Genomic DNA, 19,849 nt, shown 5'->3' with positions numbered 1-19,849 from the left:
CTATGAACATTGTATGAACGACACCTAGCCACAGTGGCATTTACTTTTTAGCAGATTGAACGGAAAACTTATGTCGTTAAGATCCTGCAATATTGGTTATTCATATATTACTTTCGCACTCATAAATCTTTCTCCCTCTCTTTCTCTTTCTCTCTCTCTCTCTCTCTCTCTCTTTCTCCCTCCCCTCTCTTTTTGTTCGTTTAGTCCATTCCGTCCCTCCATTACAATTTTGCGAAATATGAGGGTTAAGAATTAAAGTGACCTATGTTTTATTTAGACGAAACCAGCATTCACACACAGTATTCTGTGAATAAATGCTGGAAGAATGACAGCGAGTACTGAAAAACAAAAGCAAAAGCCAAAGAGCCGGCCGAAGTGGCCGTGCGGTTAAAGGCGCTGCAGTCTGGAACCGCAAGACCGCTACGGTCGCAGGTTCGAATCCTGCCTCGGGCATGGATGTTTGTGTTGTCCTTAGGTTAGTTAGGTTTAACTAGTTCTAAGTTCTAGGGGACTAATGACCTCAGCAGTTGAGTCCCATAGTGCTCAGAGCCATTTGAACCAAACGCCAAAGTCTCGGTCTACATTTACAATTATACCGGAATGTACGCTGCTACTGCATGCACTCCCTGTATCTCGAGTGCAAACACCACGGTACTGCCGTACTGGCCAGGTCTTCAGTTCTATTTGACCGGCGACACCTTGAGAATCAACACATAACACTCTGGGCTGTGATGAGTCCATGCTCGAGTTAACCACTGCCCGCAGACAGCTCATGACTGGTCGTGGACATTGGAACATTATTCTTTACAGAAAACTACAGACACCTATTTAATGTACTCCCACGATGCAGCACGATTCATAGTCTGAACAACCCAACGAACATACAAGGAAAAGTTTCACAACAAGCATCTACCGAACTTAAGAAAAATGTCCCGTGGATAGAAAGTAACGATAAACTGGTTTCATCAAGGGAAGAGAGCTGCTTAAGGTTCTCAACAAAAATTGGTTCGCACAGTGGAATCTGAGGAGATGGTGTTGGACAGTGTGGCAGAGGATTCATCAATAAACTGTTATTAACTTTTCCTTAAAAAGTACATTTCGAACAATACACTATGAAGAGTAGAGATGAAGTAGTGGTGACGACCCTGTGTTAAACAACGTGTGTGAGCAATAAGGGCCGGCAGCGGTGGCCGAGCGGTTCTAGGCGCTTCAGACAGAACCGCGCGACTGCTACGGTCGCAGGTTCGAATCTTGCCTCGGGCATGGATGTGTGTGATGTCTTTAGATTGGTTAGGTTTAAGTAGTTCTAAGTTCTAGGGGACTGATGACCTCAGATGTTAAGTCCCATAGTGCTCAGAACCATTTGAACCTTTTTTTTTTTTTAGCAATAAGGCCAAATGACTTTGAATACACAGTTAAATTCTGTCAGTGGATGGGGCCTCTTCCTGCTGTGATGGTGTTTTCAATTGCTGCTCATAATGAACGTTCCCACGTCCCGTTTGACTCAGGAAATCAGCAAAGATTCTCTGTCAAATAGGAGACGATCTTATTTGTTGCCACCCCGTTTGAATGATGCTCCTTCCATGATATTAACTCGAGATACCCGCAAGAGGCTGTGGTTCCAACAGGATTGTTCACTTCTCCACTTCAGTATTAAAATACGTGAGCATCTAAACAAGAACTACTCTGTCGTTGCGTTGGAGGAAGAGGTCCTGTCCGAACGTGAGCGTCGCAACTCACAGGTACGGTTCTGTTTCGTATCGGGCGTTTATGTAAGAAGTACTAGCAGAAACTAACGAGGAAATGATTGACAGCATTCTAGTAGTCTGTCTCAGTGGGATAAAGACAAGGGAGACATCAGGAGATGGCGACAAAATTTTGTGATCTTTTGTAATAGACGGATAAGAGTTCGCATGTTTGACGACTGATCGAAACCTGTTCACTTTGAATTTTGAATTCGATCATCTGTGGTTATCTGAAAACCTGTCAAAATAAGACGGAGGACTGGGCAGAGCTTCAATACAAGGACTTGTTGGGTCCGTAAACTGTTTTTGTAGTTGGAGGACTGAGCGATGACCAAAGTCATGACGATTCAGAAGACAATGGAAACACAGAATTAAAGACTCATAAAGTGTATTTATAGGTCATGCAGTCTCCTAAAGTTATCTCATGATTTCCTTTCGGAGGTGGGGACACCTGCATAAGAGAGGCTGAACAATAACAGAACAATAAGACTAACGTTCTGAGATGCGGGTAGTAAAATATTAGAGTTATCAATGTAGCACAGAATCTGAGAAGATAGATGAGCAGACTAGAGGCAGAACGGGTAGGGATTAATGAAGCTAAATGAAAAAGGGACTGACATTTCTGATTGAATTGTTATAGAGTGAGTTATTATTATTAAAATTTTCGCCTAGTTTATATGAGGTTTGAAACTATGTCTACACTATCCATCACAAACTGATTTTCATACTAAGCTGATGGTGATATAGAGAGAATACATTAAACGGATTTGATAAAATGTGTGAACGAGAATGAAAATGTAGTCCTAGGTGATTGCAAAACTATCGCAGCAGAGGAAACAGAAAGTATATTTGCTACTAAATGATATGTGCATGGAGAAAAGCCTGATAAGTAAGAGAACCTTTTAGAGTCTGGCGTAGGTTTCAATTGATATAGGGAAATTCTCTTCCAAAATCACGACAAAAGAACACTACTTGGAGAAGACCAGAAAACACGCGGAGATAGCATTTGAACTACATCGTTGTTAGACAAAAATTTAGAAAATATTCCAGATAGCAAATCATAACCACGTGCAGTCACAGAGCCAGATCACAACCTTACAGTGATGAACAGTAAACCTAAATTCAAGACGACAAAGATAAAGGAGTTTTCCTGACAGAAAGTCTATGACACAGTGATTAATGGCATAAATGTAAGAGTCGAGAGATGTTTAGCCGAAGAATAAAGAAGGAAATAATTAAAGCAGAACACCGTAGCTATATCGAAGACGGAGACAAAGAGGCTATGGATGATCACGAAAAACTCTAGCTTACAGGTGTAAGAAGAATCTAAGAAGTGACGTAGGAAGTTCAAGCTTGTAAAGACTGAAAAAGGTATGACTAAAGGAATTACCGGAGCAGTGTACAGCGAGATTAAATGTAGCTTCACGGAACTAAAGCGGAAAGCTGTCAACCTACGAAATGCACATGGAAAACCTGTATTAAACGGAGAACAAAGGACTGACCGAAGGCAGACTTATATTGCAGTCGTGAATGATGGATAGGATTCCTCTAGAAGCGTTATATAGAATGAAGAGGAAGTTTACTTGGAAGGAATGGGCGGTTCAGAATAGCGTCAGAGTCTGACAGAGCACATTGTGATATGAGATGAAACCAATCAACAGCAGTCGGTGATATACGTACGGAGTTACTAAAATCTGTGGGAAGTGTAGGAAATACAATATTACTTGATTTGGTGTGTAAAATCTATGAAATATGTGACTTAGCATTAGAGTTCCAGAAAAGCACTACTATCATTTTACTAAATAAGCCACGTGAGGATACACGTGAAAACTACTGAGCGATAAGTCAGACAAATCACGCTTGTAAACCCTGACCACAATAATATACTGAAGAAAACAAAGAAAAATAGACATCATACTCGATGAAGATCAGTGTGTCTTTTGGAAGGGTAAAGTAACCAAGTAAGTATTGATACAACTGACATCATACTTAGTAATGACGACAGATAGAAAATCAGGATACTCTCCTAGAATTTATGGTCCTAGATTAAGTCTCAAACAATGTAAAATGTTGACAATGCTTAGAAGACTGGAGTTAATGAAAAGTTGAATAACAAAAAGTCCACAAAACTCAAGTAGAAGATCAAATAAGATAAGTTCATGTTAAGATGGGTGTCAGGCACGCTGCAACTTTTCAACATAATTAAACTATAAGTCAAAGAAGAAATGTAGAAAGTGGAAGGAAATTTCGGAACCGAAATTAGTTGGTTAACTATACGTTCCATAGAAAATTTGAGCGGTATCTTTTAAGTAAATAATGCTGAACGAATCAGTTTGAAGGATATGTATGTGTTGTGAATGTTAACGTTAATGACCACATTTTTAGTCCTATTCATACAACTGCACTTAAAACATGTTTTATGACACGCCGTCAGTTGTTAAATAACAATTCTTCTGTCTCTTCTGCTGATTTGTCTCTACTGGAATAACACTCGTTTCGTCTCCAAACAGTGCCAACTCTGCCTGAAGACTGTTAAGTGGATGTTCTTATACATGAGTGAACTACAAGGAAACAGATACAGTTGGTAAGGCTGACAGACGACATAAACTTTCCCTGGAGGGGGTGTAAGGGTATTTAGAAGACCTGCTGAAAGGAATGGATAGCACACTTAGCGCACAATATCGCCTTTTTACAAGCGACGCAGAGGCGTATGAAGTGAAAGAATTCTGTGTAGGAAATAAGACAACACAAGTTGACCGAAGGAAAGACTATATTGTAAGTATATTAGCACACGTAGAGAAACTTTCTTCGAAGTAAATTACTGGTAATTACTGGTATCGCATGCTGAGGTTCCATAAAGCGTGTATCTTATGCACACCACAGTGCGAAAGTGAAACGATGAGGATCTGAAATCCTGAGAACAAACTGAATGCACTTGAAATGTGGCTGTATGTTAAACGTTCAGTGGAGAGGTCAGCTACAAAGTGAAGAACTAGTGAAAAGGATAGAGAAGGTAAGAAGTCGTTATAAACCTTTATTAGAAGTAGGACAGGTCAGTGGGACATCTGCATCTGCATCCAGCAGTGGTAATGGAGGTAAATGTGGAGGGGTGGAAACCGCAGAGCCGGACCAAGGGCTTGTCTACAGTCAGGTGGTTCACATGGACATAGTTCGCAAGAGTAGTGCGGGGAGGAAGAGGCTTGCACTGAACAGAGCAACGTGGGAAGTTGCATAAAAGAAGCCTTCGGGCAGGAGGCCTCAACAACGGCATCAAAATCTATAACAATTTATTTTTACTCGTAGGCTGCACGTATTCCAGAGATAGTTGTGGGAGTTACGCTGCATTTAATTTTTCTTAATTCATCTTTCACGTTCGTCACAACTGAAGCTAGACCCGTTGGGGCTATCCTTACTGTTAGGTGGCAGTAAGTAACTATTTGTGTATTTGGACTGTAGTAAATCGAATAGTAATTCAGTATTTATTGTAGAACCGCAAATGAAATGTCTACCACGTAAAGATAACATAGTGGGCATGATAGCTGATACTCGTAAATCACACGAACGTCAGGTACTTTTTTGCTCGTATCGGATGTACAAGCAAGCTGACACCCTGTGCGGCTTGCCACCCGACAAACGTTAATGGCGATAAATTGCGCAGCTGCACCGTGCATCGTCTGCGCGAATGTCGATACCGTGTGGTGTTTCCCACCGAGATATGGAGCAGAGGTTGACTGGATATTTTATCGCTGTGACTATCAATAACGCAAATTATAACAGACTGCTTTGTCAATTTTGGGACCGTTACCTGATAAGTGTAATAAGCTGGAACAATTCACAACTGTGATTGGCTCAGACGTAACAACATTGCGGGCGTAAAGACTTTGTTCAACGTGTATTATTTATCGTCTGTTACATAATTTTGAAGAGCAGATAAAAATACATTACTTGTAAGTCGAATGAAAGGAAATATGCAATGAAGAGAAACTAACTCTGTTGCTACGTTGTTTTAAAACTCTAACCACGACTTTTTTTTTGTAATGGACAGAAATCACTGCAAGTAGTAAGTCTGGATTTTGAGTTTCAAGCAGGTGCAAGTTGCAATAAATACTTACCCACTCTAGCCAAAAACACCTTATATGCTTAAGTACATGCCAAATTCTTTTATTCAATCGAAATTAAGGCAATTGGGACAAAATACTTGTAGTAACTGTTATCATTTATTTCTTGTGTATGACGTATACTCCCCGAAAACAGTTGAGAGTACAACTGGTTAACGCTTAATGCACAAGTACCGGAAAGCCTGCATTGATTCTCATTGTGATTCTTTGCTCTCAATGGCCCTGTATTTGAAATGCTATCTATATCAGTAAAGTGTTAGTACGAACTCAGACACGTGGGCTTCGTTTAGAACTAAATTGCGGCAACACATTTTCGTTTTTGTTGACATACCATATTGGTTGTCCAAGAACGCTAACACCTGTTTTCTTCCACAATATCCTTGTTCTGATTACGTGTATTCGGTTTCCAGTTTTCTACTCTATCTTACATTTTTTGCATTTTATTGGAATTTAACTTGAAGATTTTGAAATTAGAAGCACAGGGAATCAAAGGATAGTTCATAAATGACACAAATTAGGCAGATAACGGCCGCTAAACACGTAGCAGGTGGATACCAAGGTCGATACTAAGTTGATGGGCGGAAACACAGGAGAGTCCGAATGTTACGACTGCAAGTAGCGTCAGATAAATCAGCACCTGTCAACAAAAGCAAAATCGTCTTAAACAACAACCGAATTAAATCAAGTTCCTGCTACGGTCACAGGTTCGAATCCTGCCTCGGGCATGGATGTGTGTAATGTTCTTAGGTTAGTTAGGTTTAAGTAGTTCTAAGTTCTAGGGCACTGATGACCTCTGATGTTAAGTCCCGTAGTGCTCAGTGCCATTTGAAGCCAAATCAAGTTCAAAATAAAATACTACTTGCAGAAAAGCAAAGTAACAGCAATATTTCACGAATCTCTTTAACAAGCTCTTCAAAGACGAGATACGGTCTGCAAATCAGGAAATTTATTTCCCGTAGCGGGCCAACCGCTGCCCCCATGTGACGTATTTTCCGCGATCTCTGGAGACGAAAGGCCAACCATATGAAGGACAAGTAACATCGCAACCATTCTCAATGATGTTAGAGAGGCGGAGTATTACATCTCTCAACGTTTAAAACCGCCCAATGGGAGGGTGGTGGTACCTGCGGTTGAAATGGGACCGATGAAGCAGAACAGACGGGGGTGGGGCGAAACATCCTTGATAATGGCTCAATAACATTTTGTGCCGAAGGCAGGGAGTCATGAAGTTTCTTTCCGGGCTGGAATGGGACATACAAAGCTGTAACCAACAGCTCGATTCCCATGGGCTCCTCACGGCTGTATTCCAGCAAATATTTTCAAAAGCTTTCTTTACGTCTACAAATTTTGTAAAGGTAGGTTCGCCCTTCTTCGGTTTCGCCAATGCGGTGATAAGAAAATGAGCCGTGACAAGATGTCACTCAGCCACGGCTCTTTAAAATCTGCGCTACCGGTGCGACGTGGAACGCGAGTAACGCAGTGGCGGCTTCCGGAGAAGAGGAAGCAGAAGTGGAGCCTTATGTTGGAGAGTGAGCAAGCAACAAGCAGCGGGCAGATACCAATAGACGAATCGACCGTTCGACCATTGAATTTGACTGCACGCCGTTGCTGCCGCGAAGGGACAGCTTTAAGTGGAAAGAGGGGAGTGGCATGTCCCGAACCCCCTCGCAGATACAATCCACAGAGCGCTGTTCCCAGAATAACTTGCACAGCCAGGTCGCTGTACTCAGCATTTATGATCCGCAATCCATCTTTCCCTCTGTTCTCCGTCGCATCCACTACGGTGCCATTTGTAGTACAAGGGAACTCCGAGATCATGACCCAAAATATGAATATTAATCTGACTGATACTGTTAAAGTGAGAGAGTGGCTTGCCACCTCTCAATTTTATTACCAAAACGTTTAATAGGTAACAAAAGAAAAAAATCACACGTGAACCTACATCTTTTACCTAATTTTCTAAATAGTCCCTATGTTCACAACATATTTCTCCCATCATGGTTTCCTGTTCGTAGAAGTTAACTTGGTTGGATTATAGTCATCTGTGGACTGCTGATTTCACTTCCGCACCTATCGCAAAGAGTTGTTCGGCCTGGAATATCTTCATGAGACCAGTCAGATGAAACTCCGACTGTGGAAGGTTAGGAATCTTTGGTGTATGCTGGAGTAATTCCCACCCAAATTTGGAGATTTTCTCACAAACAGGAGCAGCGATATAGGAGCGTACATTGTCATGAAGAGGTTTGACACCATCAGCATTAATATTGTGAAGTTTGTCCTGCTAGGCACGACGCAACTAACCAAAGTTTTAATGTAGGCTGTAGCATTCACAGTGTATAACACTACTGTACTACTGGGGTTCGCGTGCGTGTGTTAAATTGTTCCCAAATAACGGAACTTACAAACTTATCACAGAGAAGCCAAGTATAACAATACTGCTCCAATTTGAGTAAATATGACTTAAACGCACAGTATGTGTTACCCTCTTGGAGGATTTTTAGAAGTTTGACCGTGTGTTACCTAACAAACAGAAGGAATCGAACATTAAGTTCATAATAGTAGCAGTTGGTAGACAACAGAAAGACTAAAATTTTGTAAGAAATTACTGTAATAGAGTTCCTGTAAATGAAATATAAAACAGTCGCCAGCCTAATTAGGCATAATAATGTGAAAACATTATTTTCAATGGATTTGCATACACTCTTGCAAAAGTGACTTTCATAGATTCTTTCTCAGAAAATGCAAAGAACGCCTACAATAACCAGACGAACTACACAGTGGGTAGCAATAGTTATCAACAGCATAGTTAAGCAATCACAGAAATAGGAAAGAGACTTTATCCCTGTTAACCACAATTTTCACCTCTACCTTTCATTAATTTGGCACACGAATTATTCGCTAAGGCATACACAAGACTAAGTGGCATCTGGTAAGACTTAAAGTTTGACTAACACGCATATACACATCACAAATGGAATAAGATGACACTGTACACATATCTTTCATGTGTACTCCTTCAAATAACCACTTCTGGTTTCTTTAGCTACAAAATAACTATTCAGTTTGTTTTTTTCCTTATATAACAGATTGTAAATTGTAAAAGGGGGGGGGGGGTCCACAAACTATCCCTTCTTTATACATGCAAACTTTCATAAATATTTTGAATTATGATGACAACAATTACACCCGAAGCCATTCCACCTCAAATCAGATACTGGATGCCTCGCTCGTAACTTGCACTGTTGACTGGTCGGCTGTTGGCTACTGACTGCCTACAGTGCTCTCTCGCTTCCCACCCAGATTAAGTGCCAATTTCACCTTTAGCTCGCGCCACACCATTTCCGTAGCGGAGGGGAATCACTACGTCTTTTACATTATACAATACAAAATCCCTAAGTATGAACCATTTATTACATTGCAGCTTTTCATATATTAACAAACATGTTTAATAAAAGTCCATTATCTAAACACACTATTACGTTAAAAAATCTATACATCATAAAGTACCACCTCCCTCCAATGATCCAAAGAACTTAACTAGTAACGAGTAAACACTTCTCAAATAAAGTTGCACTATACCGATTGCTCACAATCGATTGTGGTGTTACAAGTGGTTCCCTGTTCAGCTAAGTTCACCAAAAATACACCATGCATATCCCAGAATATTGTCCAATGCACTTTCCTAGCAGACTGAGTCACGCAGAAATTTTTTCGTACTATGGAACAACCATGTTTTCGCTCCACAGAGGCCTGCTTTCTTTCGGGCGTGTCGTGGTACGCCCAAAACTCATCACCAGTGACGATTCCTTTCAGAAGGTCACGCCCTTCTGCAGCGTCACGCGTTAAGTGATCCAAGCTTATCATCCGTTGGCCCTTGTGGTTGTCTGTCGGATTTTTAGGCATCCAGCTAGCACTACCTTTACGAAATTTCAGCGTGCCATCGTACACCACACCACATTAAATGTTTAACTTCTGCGATAAGGTTCGCAGTTTCACACGCCTGTCGTTCATAATTGCTGCCTAAATGGCTCCGACATACTGCGGGAGTGCAGCTGTTACTGGCCGTCCGGAGCATGGCGAAACATTAAGGTTCACACACGGCCCTATTGGAAGAATTCACACCACCTGGAGACACATAGTTGTCCCGCTACATCCCACGCATGTCCTTGTGGATTTCACTTGATTTGTACCCTTTGCCATTAAAATATAGCTGCTCTTCACAAGATGATACGTGCACGATATTTGTTTGTTAGTTCAGACTTCTCTTACTACAGCTGTACATGAAAACAAAATACCCTCTCCAGCGCGAACTTCAAACTACATAGTCGTGAGATTTCAGCATTTCAGCTGCAATACTAGGGCAAAAATAACTTATTCTGTGTTACTTTCCGTCCATCCTCATATACTTTTATGTAGGTTGCTGTATGTACTGTTTGTAATTCAGCCTCATCAGTATACATTATATTACCAGTATTTTCTGTATGACTTGGGTTTGCATCCCTGAATTCCTTATATACTCATTATTGTTTAAAAACCTAAGGTAGCTATTGGATTGACAACTTTCAGTTTGACATCATTTGAATTTCATTTATGTTCCTGTGACCAACCGCTCCTTATTTAATGTGTATTTCTTATTAAGATTTGAAGTAGAAATTACCCCTCTCAATAGCCCTTTTAGTGTCCGATAAAAATTACTGAGAAATTGTGAGCATTTTAATGAGCCATTGGATGAAATGAACTAATTTTTTACAGTACACTTAGTTTTAATCAAAACCTGCACTGCTGTTTTGTGTAGGAAATTTCCCAATGTAAGTCATTTTTACACTATTTCTTGGACAATTTGTCTCTTTTTATTTTTCTATTCACCTGCTGCATAGCTAATTCGTTATTTCACGCTGTACTAGTTCTTCGTAGATTAAAACTGAAGAAATTGCAAAAAGGTGGGAATTTAAAGAGATGGGGCCTGGATACACTGACAGAACCAGAGGTTGTAGAGAGTTTCAGGGAGAGCATTAAGGAACGATTGACAAGAATGGGGGAAAGAAATACACTAGAAGAAGAATGGATAGCTTTGAGAGACGAAATAGTGAAGGCAGTAGAGGATCAAGTAGGTAAAAAGGCGAGGGCTAGCAGAAATCCTTGGGTAACAGAAGACATGCTGCATTTAACTGATGAAAGGAGAAAATATAAAAATGCAGTAAATGAAGCAGGAAAAAATAATACAAACATCTCAAAAATGAGATCGAAAGCAAGTGCAAAATGGCTAAGCATGGATGGCTAGAAGACAAACGTAAGGGTGTAGAGGTATATATCAGTAAGGGGTAAGATAGATACTGCCTAAAGGAAAATTAAAGAGACCTTTGGAAAAAAGAGAACTACTTGTATGAATATTAAGAGCTCAGATGGAAAAACCAGTTCTAAGCAAAGAAGGGAAAGCAGAAAGGTTGAAGAAATATATAGAGGGTCTATACAAGGACTATGTACTTGAGGACACTATTATGGAAATGGAAAAGGATGTAGATGAAGATGAAATGGGAGATACGATACCGCGTGAAGAGTTTGACAGAGCACAGAAAGACCTAAGTCGAAACAAGGCCCCGGGAGTAAACAGCATTCCATTAGAACAACTGATAGCCTTGGGAGAGCTAGCCCTGACAAAACTCTACCATCTGGTGAGCAAGATGTATGAGACAGGCGAAATACCCTCAGACTTCAAGAAGAATATAATAATTCCAATCCCAAAGAAAGCACTTGTTGACAGATGTGAACATTATCGAACTATCAGTTAATAAGTCACAGCTGCAAAAAACTAACAGAAATTCTTTACAGACGAATGGAAAAACTGGTAGAAGCTGACCTCAGGGAAGATCAGTTTGGATTCCGTAGAAATGTTGGAGCACGTGTGGCAAAACTGACTCTACTACGTATCTTAGAAGATAGATAAGGGAAGGCAAACCTACGTTTCTAGCATTTGTAAACTTAGAGAAAGCTTTTGACAATGTTGGCTGGAATACTCTCTTTCAAATTCTGAAGGTGGCAGGGATAAAATACAGGGAGCGAAAGGCTATTTACAATTTGCACGGAAACCAGATGCCAGTTATAAGAGTCGAGGGACATGAAAGGGAAGCAGTGGTTGGGAGGGGAGTGAGACAGGGTTGTAGCCTCTCCCAGATGCTATTCAAACTGTATATTGAGCAAGCAGTAAAAGAAACAAAGGAAAAGTTCGGAGTGGTTATTAAAATCCATGGAGAACGAATAAAAATTTTGAGGTTCGCCGATGACATTGTAATTCTGTCAGAGACAGCAAAGGGCTTGGGAGAGCAGTTGAACGCAATGGATACTGTGTTGAAAGGAGGATTTAAGATGAACATTAACAAAAGCAAAATGAGGATAATAGAATGTAGTCGAATTAAATGCTGAGGGAACTAGGTTAGGAAATGAGACACTTAAAGTAATAAATGAGTTTTGCTATTTGGGGAGCTATTTGGGGAGCAAAATAACTGATGATGGTCGATGTAGAGAGGACATAAACTGTAGACTGGCAATGGGAAGGAAAGCTTTTTTGAAGGAGAGAAATTTGTTAACATCGAGTATAGATTTAAGTGTCAGAAAGTCGTTTCTTAAAGTATTTGTATGTAGTGTAGCCATGTATGGAAGTGAAACGTGGACGATAAATAGTTTAGATAAGAAGAGAAACGAAGCTTTCGAAATGTGGTGCTACAGAAGAATGCTGAAGATTAGATGGGTAGATCACATAACTAATGAGGAGGTACTGAACAGAATTGGGGAGAAAAGAAATTTGTGGGACAACGTGACTAGAAGAAGGGATCGGTTGGTAGGACATGTTCTGAGGTCTCAAGGTATTACTAATTTAGTATTGGAGGGCATCGTGGAGAATAAAAATCGTAGAGGGAGACCAAGAGATGAATACACTAGGCAGATTCAGAAGGATGCAGGTTGTAGTAGGTACTGGGAGATGAAGCATCTTGTACAAGATATAGTAGCATGGAGAGCTGCATCAAACCAACCTTGTCTGAATACCATAATAACAACAACAACAACAACACTAACACACTTACAATTATACTGTATATGTGAGCAATTAAATATTAAGATCTTTTTTTAATAAAACAAAAATGATTTTAGCAGGGAGCGTGAACCACTCTTAGTTCAAACCAGTCCTCCACTCCCTCTAGGTGTGTATGCTGGCAGCAGCGCCGCCACTGAATTATTCGCCGTCCATGGCACACCGGTGATGCGGAATTTAAAGGACCACAGCTGCGTGACGTCATGTGACGGCGTTTTTTTTTTTTTTTTTTGGTTTTTTTTATCAGTCTAGTTTGATGCGACCCGCCACGAGTTCCATTCCTATGCTAACCTCTTCATCTCAGAGTAGCACTTGCAATTATTTGCTTGACGTATTCCAATCTCTGTCTTCCTCTACAGTTTTTGCCCTCTACAGCTTCCTCTAGTACCATGGAAGTCATTCCCTCATGTCTTAGCAGATGTCCTATCATCCTGTCCCTTCTCCTTATCAGTGTTTTCCACATATTCCTTTCCTCTCTGATTCTGCGTAGAACCTCCTCATTCCTCACCTTATCATTCCACCTAATTTTCAACATTCGTCTATAGCACCACATCTCAAATGCTTCGAATCTCTTCTGTTCCGGTTTTCCCACAGACCATGTTTCACTACCATACACTGCTGTACTCCAGACGTACATCCTCAGAAATTTCTTCCTCAAATTAAGGCCGGTATTTGATATTAGTAGACTTCTCTTGGCCAGAAATGCCTTTCTTGCCATAGCGAGTCTGCTTTTGATGTCCTCCTTGCTCCGTCCGTCATTGGTTATTTTACTACCTAGGTAGCAGAATTCCTTAACTTCATTGACTTCGTGACCATCGATCCTGATGTTAAGTTTCCCGTTGTTCTCATTTCTACTACTTCTCATTACCTTCGTCTTTCTCCGATTTACTCTCAAACCATACTGTATACTCATTAGACAGTTCATTCCATTCAGCAGATCATTTAATTCTTCTTCACTTTCACTTAGGATAGCAATATCATCAGCGAATCGTATCATTGATATCCTTTCAATTTGTATTTTAATTCCACTCCTGAACCTTTCTTTTCTTTCCATCATTGCTTCCTCGATGTACAGATTGAAGAGTAGGGGTGAAAGGCTACAGCCTTGTCTTACACCCTTCTTAATACGAGCACTTCGTTCTTGATCGTCCACTCTTATTATTCCATCTTGGTTGTTGTACATATTGTATATGACCCGTCTCTCCCTATAGCTTACCCCTTTTTTTCCAGAATCTCGAACAGCTTGCACCATTTTATATTGTCGAACGCTTTTTCCAGGTCGACAAATCCTATGAACGTGTCTTGATTTTTCTTTAGCCTTGCTTCCATTATTAGCCGTAACGTCAGCATTACCTCTCTCGTCCCTTTACTTTTCCTAAAGCCAAACTGATCGTCACCTAGCGCATTCTCAATTTTCTTTTCCATTCTTCTGTATATTATTCTTGTAAGCAGCTTCGATGCATGAGCTGTTAAGCTGATTGTGCGATAATTCTCGCACTTGTCAGCTCTTGCCGTCTTCGGAATTGTGTGGATGATGCTTTTCCAAAAGTCAGATGGTATGTCGCCAGACTCATATATTCTACACACCAACGTGAATAGTCGTTTTGTTGCCACTTCCCCCAATGATTTTAGAAATTCTGATGGAATGTTATCTATTCCTTCTGCCTTATTTGACCGTAAGTCCTCCAAAGCTCTTTTAAATTCCGATTCTAATACCGGATCCCATATCTCTCCTAAATCGACTCCTGTTTCTTCTTCTATCACATCAGACAAATCTTCACCCTCATAGAGGCTTTCAATGTATTCTTTCCACCTATCTGCTCTCTCCTCTGCATTTAACAGTGGAATTCCCGTTGCATTCTTAATGTTACCACCGTTGCTTTTAATGTCACCAAAGGTTGTTTTGACTTTCCTGTATGATGAGTCTGTCCTTCCGACAATCATATCTTTTTCGATGTCTTCACATTTTTCCTGCAGCCATTTCGTCTTAGCTTCCCTGCACTTCCTAATTATTTCATTCCGCAGCGACTTGTATTTCTGTATTCCTGATTTTCCCGGAACATGTTTGTACTTCCTCCTCTCATCAATCAACTGAAGTATTTCTTCTGTTACCCATGGTTTCTTCGCAGCTTCCTTCTTTGTACCTATGTTTTCCTTCCCAACTTCTGTGATGGCCCTTTTTAGAGATGTCCATTCCTCTTCAACTGTACTGCGTACTGCGCTATTCCTTATTGCTGTATATATAGCGTTAGAGAACTTCAAACGTATCTCGTCATTCCTTAGTACTTCCCTATCCCACTTCTTTGCGTATTGATTCTTCCTGACTAATGTCTTGAACTTCAGCCTACTCTTCATCACTACTATATTGTGATCTGACTCTATATCTGCTCCTGGGTACGCCTTACAATCCAGTACCTGATTTCGGAATCTCTGTCTGACCATGATGTAATCTAATTGAAATCTTCCCGTATCTCCCGGCCTTTTCCAAGTATACCTCCTCCTCTTGTGATTCTTGAACAGGGTATTCGCTATTACTAGCTGAAACTTGTTACAGAACTCAATTAGTCTTTCTCCTCTTTCATTCCTTGTCCCAAGCCCATGTTCTCCTGTAACCTTTTCTTCTACTCCTTCCCCTACAACTGCATTCCAGTCGCCCATGACTATTAGATTTTCGTCGCCCTTTACATACTGCATTACCCTTTCAATATCTTCATACACTTTCTCTATCTGTTCATCTTCAGCTTGCGACGTCGGCATGTATACCTGAACTATCGTTGTCGGTGTTGGTCTGCTGTCGATTCTGATTAGAACAACCCGGTCACTAAACTGTTCACAGTAACACACCCTCTGCCCTATCTTCCTATTCATAACGATTCCTACACCTGTTATACCTGGTTAGCACACTGGACTCGCATTCGGGAGGACGACGGTTCAACCCCGTCTCCAGCCACCCTGATTTAGGTTTTCCGTGATTTCCTTAAATCGTTTCAGGCAAATGCCGGGATGGTTTCTTTGAAAGAGCACGGCCGATTTCCTTCCCAATCCTTCCCTAACCCGAGTTTGCGCTCCGTCTCTAATGAACTCGTTGTCGACGGGACGTTAAACACTAACCACCACCACCACCTGTTATACCATTTTTTGCTGCTGTTGATATTACCCGATACTCATCTGACCAGAAATCCTTGTCTTCCTTCCACTTCACTTCACTGACCCCTACTATATCTAGATTGACCCTTTGCATTTCCCTTTTCAGATTTTCTAGTTTCCCTACCACGTTCAAGCTTCTGACATTCCACGCCCCGACTCGTAGAACGTTATCCTTTCGTAGATTATTCAATATTGTTCTCATGGTAACCTCCCCCTTGGCAGTCCCCTCCCGGAGATCCGAATGGGGGACTATTCCGGAATCTTTTGCCAATGGAGAGATCATCATGACACTTCTTCAATAACAGGCCACATGTCGTGTGGATACACGTAACGTGTCTTTAATGCAGTGGTTTCCATTGCCTTCTGCATCATCATGTCGTTGATCATTGCTGATTCTTCCGCCTTTAGGGGCAATTTCCCACCCCTAGGACAAGAGAGTGCCCTGAACCTCTATCCGCTCCTCCGCCCTCTTTGACAAGGCCGTTGGCAGAATGAGGCTGACTTCTTAGGCCGGAAGTCTTCGGTCGCCAATGCTGATTATTTATCAAAATTTAGGCAGTGGCGGGGATCGAACCCGGGACCGAAGACGTTTTAGATTACGAATCAAAGATGCTACCCCTAGACCACGGGTACAGCCTAGAAACTGAATGCAAGTTTGAATTGGACATGAATCTGTCCTTCTCAAAGTAATATGAGTGAGGTAGGAAAGGCACAGAAAACGGAGACCTTTGAGGCCTAACGGGTATGTGAACAATGCTGTTGCCGAACTCCTATCCAGTGAAGTAATCACCTAGCTTGGTGTATGACAGTCTACTAAGGGCTTCTACATACAATCAGGTGGACAGTTTTCAGCGTCAATAGAGCAGCTGTCTACAGTGGTCGGTGTTGAGCAAACAAGGAGCCAACTTTGGTAACCAGCAGCGATAAATCACGTTGCTGGTAGGGTTGTAGGAGATGGGGATAGGAATGAATCCTGGGAGGATTGCGGGATTGGGAGGGGGGGGGCAGCAGGGAGTCGCCTTAACGCAGTTAGGTGGCGTCGCTTCATTATTCATGCCGGGCCGCTAACGAGGCCGCGCAAGCCTTTCATCTCATTACGCGCTGCGCTGTGGTGTGCGGGTCGGCCGCAAGGTAAGGCGGCGGCCGCTCAGGTTACGGTCCCACACGGGCCGAGAGACGGCGCGCAGAGCCGGCCGCCTTGTTAACATCGGCTGTCCTAAGGGTGCACAACGGGACACTGCCGAGCCAGCTCCAGCCAGCAGATGATACAACGTACGGCGAAATCCTCGTGCTTTGTTCGGTACATGGCAACTGCCGCATTTTCATGTGTTCTTGAAGCTCAAACAGCATTACTCTGTTGTGCCTTGTGTAGTAGGTGCTACATCTTCTCATGCAAAGCCTTTCCACAGCGAGGAAACGGTCACAGTCGTGTCGCGTCGGTAACGTCGCAGCACGTCTGGCGAGCGTGTTGACGTGTGTCAGTGCGATCTGTTACCGAGCTCGCTCACAAAAAAGGATTGCTTGAAGCTTCGTAAGGAAGGGAGGAAGATTAGAGTTTGACGTTCCGTCCACAGCGAAGTAATTAGAGACGGAGAACAAGTTCCGGGTACGAAGGGATACAGAAGCAAAGCGGCTTTGCCATTTTCAAAGGAACCATCCCAGCATTTGCCTGGAGCGTTTTAGGAAAATCACGGGTAAGCTATATCTGGGTGGCCGGACACAGATTGGGATCGTCATCCTCCCGGCTGTCAGTCCAGTTTGCTAACCACTGTCCCACTTCGCGTGGTGCGTAAAGTTTCAGTTTTCTCATTGAACACGTTGGCGCTTCCCTGTAACCGCTGGCGAAGAGGAAGTACCCTACGTGATCAAAAGTATCTTCACGCTTGGCTGAAAATGACTTACAAGTTCGTGGCACCCTCCATCGGTAATGCTGGAATTCAATATGGTGTTGGCCCACCCTTAGCCTTGATGACAGCTTCCACTCTCGCAGGAATACGTTCAGTCAGGTGCTGGAAGGTTTCTTGGGGAATGGCAGGTAGTGGTGTACATGTTCCGTTTTTAACCCGCCCATGCTTGCCCGGTGGCCAGGCGGGCAGGCCGCCGCGCGTTGTCAACAGAACGGGCAGGCTGCTTCACTCCCAGCCAAGCCAAGCAGAACCCAATCCGGGCAGGCTGAGGGAAACTTGCTTGCCTGCCCATATTACTGCAGAGCTGCGCTACGCAGCCGTTTAGTCTGCGCGCGTCATTGTCGTATTATGAACGTTAATTAAAAGTTTTTATTTTACCTGAGCACCAAAAGACAAACCCCAAAAAAATATTGGATTTTATTTGTACATTCTTCCTTTACGCATATATTTCGCGCTTATCATCTATATAAATAAAAATGAGTTGCCAAATGTGTTGATAAGCGTAAAACTCGAGAACGGCTGGCCCAGTTCGGCTATTTATTTATTTATTTATTGTGTGTGTTCGTAGTACTCAGGACAAGGTTTTTGTGAAATAAAATTTTTCGAAAATCGACCGAAAAATTGGAAAATTTGAGAAAAACTGGAAGTTCGTTTTCATTGCGTCGTGTGTTTGTATTGGATGCAATCTTAATGAAATTTTGCACACTATACCCTGAAACCAAGAGGAAGGCCACAGTCTACATAAAATTTCGTGGGGTGCATGGCAGAGGTTACTTTACCTAACAGAATTCGACAAATTGTACGTTTTTATTCCGATCTTAATGAAATTTGGCACACTTGATATTCAAGGCAGGATGAAGGCCTCTCTCTGCTTAAAATTCTGAACGGTGCATGGCGGAGGGTACTTTACTTACACGCTTCTACACCAACCTACAGTTTTATTCCGATCTTGAAGAAATTTTTCACACTTGACCATCAAGAGGAACATCACTGTCTACATAATATTTCGGACAGTGCATGGAATAGAGTACCTTACAAAAGATTTTGACATCGTTTGCGGGTTACTATGAAAGTTTGTTCGTGTACGCATGTTTCCATGGACCTGGCGAATTGATGACATACATGTCGGTATATTCCGTTACTAACCAAGATGATGTAGTCAACTATGCCACGGAGTTTTTAAATTCGCTGGATTTGCCCGGATTACTGCCTCCCATTCTGAAATTAAGTCGGATCGGCAATCATTATGTTGCGAAAGGTAAACCAGCCACCTCTTTGCAATGGCACCAGGCTTGCGGTGAAGAAATTAAAGAACAACGTAATCTAAGCCACAATTTTAAAAGGAAAGTACAAAGGTGAAGGCAGTTTATTCCACGTATCACTATGATTCCGACCGACATACCATTCGACTTTAAACGGTTATAACTTCCAGTGCAGCTTGCATTTGCCATGTCGATAGATAAATCGCAAGGGCAGTCGATATATGTTTGTGGTACAAATCTTGAAAATCGTGTTTTTCACATGGCCAATTGTATGTCACATATTCCCCTGTCGGGACACCTTCAACGTCATTTGTTTGCGCACCAGAAAACAAAACTATCATTGCTGCGTATCAAAAAGTATTACAATAAATGCTAATTAGCAATAAATTGTGACACTGCTTCACTGATCACCACAAAAGTTGACAGATATATATGAGTTTTCATAGGTAGGTGAAGAGGAGATGAACTGAGATGGCGGAGTCCAACAGATAGAGGACGAGGAGAAGGATAGAGGGTGTGGGGCCAAGGGATGTGGAGGTGATGGGGAGGTGAATAGAGAGACAGTGGGAGAGGAATAAATGGA

Source organism: Schistocerca serialis, chromosome 1 (assembly GCF_023864345.2).
Source record: "Schistocerca serialis cubense isolate TAMUIC-IGC-003099 chromosome 1, iqSchSeri2.2, whole genome shotgun sequence".
In the NCBI taxonomy this organism is placed as follows: domain Eukaryota; kingdom Metazoa; phylum Arthropoda; class Insecta; order Orthoptera; family Acrididae; genus Schistocerca; species Schistocerca serialis.
The sequence above is the reverse complement of the archived record's forward strand: the minus strand, read 5'-3'. Positions refer to the sequence as shown.